This window comes from Nyctereutes procyonoides, unplaced genomic scaffold (assembly GCF_905146905.1).
Source record: "Nyctereutes procyonoides isolate TBG_1078 unplaced genomic scaffold, NYPRO_anot_genome, whole genome shotgun sequence".
Classification (NCBI taxonomy): Eukaryota; Metazoa; Chordata; class Mammalia; order Carnivora; family Canidae; genus Nyctereutes; species Nyctereutes procyonoides.
Window position 1 is genome coordinate 27,174,283 of NW_026575024.1, and position 3,219 is coordinate 27,177,501.

At 34.0% G+C, this 3,219-nt stretch overlaps 1 pseudogene; it reads left to right on the forward strand.

Annotated features, from left to right (window-relative positions):
• The first annotated feature begins 2,849 nt into the window (after positions 1-2,849).
• LOC129498796 (U6 spliceosomal RNA) lies at positions 2,850-2,945 on the forward strand (annotated as a pseudogene).
• The last annotated feature ends 274 nt before the right edge of the window (positions 2,946-3,219 follow it).

Below are 3,219 nucleotides of genomic sequence, written 5' to 3' on the forward strand. Positions count from 1 at the left end.
CTAGCTCTTGATCTGGTGATTTTACAGAAAAATTGCTTAAGATGTGGTCCAAATATGAGTTTAAGCAAATGGATTGTGTTGGTTTTTATAAAAAGTATAATTAAATAACACTACAGTCTATAGATGATGTAGCAATCTGTACATTTGTGAAATGATATAAAAATGACTAACGTTTAGGCTAGGAAATTGATAAAAACCATTCTATGGCACAGAACTGAAGGTCAGAGAAGTCAGTGGACTTTCTTAAGGCCACAGAGTTGGTAATCCATGGAGTCAGGAATGGGACTTTAGTCTATCTGACTCCAGATCCATTGCTCCTTGCACCAGAGAAAGCTGTCTCACCAAACACATGCTTCTTCTGGCTATAACTGTCTTTGTTTATTTTATTTTATTTTGAAATTATTATAGATTAAGAGGAAGTCGCAGATAGTAAAGACATCCTGTGTATCCTTTACACAGTTTTCCCAAATGTTACATTTTGAATAACTGTAGTACAATGTCAAAACAAGGAAATTGACATTGGTACAACGTTTATGTCTACCTCTATGTCATTTTATCACAGGCTTGATTAGTGTAAGCAATCAATATGCAGAACTATTCAATCACCACAAAGATCTTCCCTGTGCTACTCAGCTCCCTACTTCCCCAACATTCCCATGGCAACTAACAATATGCTCTCCATTGCTCTAATTTTTTGTCATTTTGAAAATGTTATATAAATGGAATCACACATTATACAACGTTGTGAGATCACTGCATCTATCAATAGTTGTTTCTTGCGTTGCTGTGTAGTATTCCCCGGTATGGATGTCTTGTGGTTTATCTAACCATTAACATATTACAGAACATTTCGATTGTTTCCAGATTTTGGTTATTACAAATAAAAACTGCTATGAATACTTGCATACGGATTTTTCTGTGGACATAAGTTTTCATTTCTCTGGGTAAATGCCTGAGGGAGGTGATTGCTGGATTGAATGATATTCATAAGTTTAGCTTTCATAAAATTGCCAAACTATTTTTCAGAGTGCTTGCACCACTTAACATTCTCACCAACAACATATGAGAGATTCAGTTTCCCCTCATCAGCTTTTGGTAGTGTCATGGTTTTTAATGCTAGCTGTTCTAATACATATGTAGAAGTATCCCATACTGGTATTAATCTGTATTTCCCTAATTGCTACTGATGTCAAACATCTTTTCATGTACTTATTTGCCATCCTCTTTGATAAAATGTCTGTTCATTCGCCCATTTTCTAAATGGAATATTTATGTTTTTTTATGAAGAGTAGATTTTTTTTAAAATTGAAGAATAACTAACATACAGTGTTATATTAGTCTTGGGTGTACAATATAGTGATTCAACAATTCTATACGTTACTCAGTGCTCACCACGGTAAGTGTAGTCACCATCCGTCACCAAACAACGTTATTATCATCTTACTGACTATATTTCCTATGCTGTACCATTAATCTCCATGAGTTATTTATTTTGTAATTGGAAGTTTGTACCTCTTAATCCCCTTTTCTCTATCTATTTCATCCACTGCCCCCCAACCTCCTGTCTGGCAACCACCAATTTGTTCTCTGTATTTAAGAAACTATTTTCTTGTTTGTCTCTTTTATCTTTGTTCATTTTTTTCCTTTAAATTCCACATACAAGTGAAATCATATGGTATTTGTCTTTCTCTGTCTGACTCATTTCACTTAGCACTATAACCTCTAGCTCCATCCAGGCACTTGCAAATGACAAGATCTCATCGTTTTTTATGGCTCAGTAGCATTCCATTGTGTAATACATATACCACATCTTTTTTTTTATCCATTTATCTATTGATGGACACTTGGGTTGTTTCTGAATCTAATCTTAATAATGTGGCAATAAACATAGATGTGCATATATCTTTTCAAATTGGGTTAATATCCAAAATATGTTAAGAACTCAACACACACAGGAAAATAATAATCCAATTAAAAACAGGCAGAAAACCTGAATAGTTATTTTTCCAGAGAATATACACAAATGGCCAACAGACACATGAAAACAAGCTTAAAATTACTCATCATGAAGAAAATGCAAATCAAAACTACAATGAGATATCATCTCATACCTGTCAGAACGATGAAAATAAAAAAGTCAAGAAATAACAAGTGCTGGCGAGGATGTGGAGAAAAAGGAACCATCATGCACTCAGTGGGAATGCAAACTGGTGTAGCCCCTGTGGAAAACTGTGTGGAGGCTCCTCAAAGAATTAAATTAGAACTACCATATGACCCAGCAATTCCACTTCTGGGTATTTACTCAAGAATAATGGAATATTTGTTTTTAACTATTAAATGTTAAGAGTTGTTTATGTACTTTATTTGAGTTCTTTGTTGGATATGTATTTTGCAAATAATATCTTTCAGTGTATGGCTTCTTTTAATCCTTTTCACTTTTCAAAATTCGTTACCACACATAGTCATCTTTTTTGATCTTTTTATGTGTGTGTGGTGGACACATTTAAGATATAGTTCCTTAGCAAATTTGAAGTATATAATACAACACTGTTAACTTACAGTCACATTATTGTACAACAGATCTTCAGAATTCATTCATTTTGCATAACTAAAATCTTGTACCTCTTGACACCATCTCTCCATTTCCCCTTCCACATACCCCCTGGAAATCACTGCCTATTCTCTGCTTCTATGAGTTTGACTATTGAGATTCCAATGTAAATAAGATCATGTAGTATTCTTCTTTTTCTATCTGGCTTATATCACCTAGCATAATGTCTTATAGGTTCATACATGTTGTAAAAAAAAATGGCAGGATTTCCTTCCTTTTAAAAAGCTGATTACTGTGGTTGCTTCAGCAGCACATAGACTAAAATAACGATACAGAGATTAGCAGGGCCTTGTGCAAGGATGACATGCAAATTCATGAAGAAAATTCTGATTATCATTCCATTTAACATATATACATTTTCTTTACCTCTACTACATCACCAGATACTTGGGTTATTTCTATACCTTGGCTATTGTGATAAATACTGTGATGAACACAGGAATGCAAATATCTCTTCAAGAGAGTGATTTCATTTCATCCAGATAGATATCTAGCCGTGGGATTTCTGGATTATATGGCAGTGGTATTTTTAATTTATCAGTATGGAGAAACTTCCACGCTGTTTTCATAGTGGCTGCACAATTTAACAAGATTTATCTTCCGTTTGT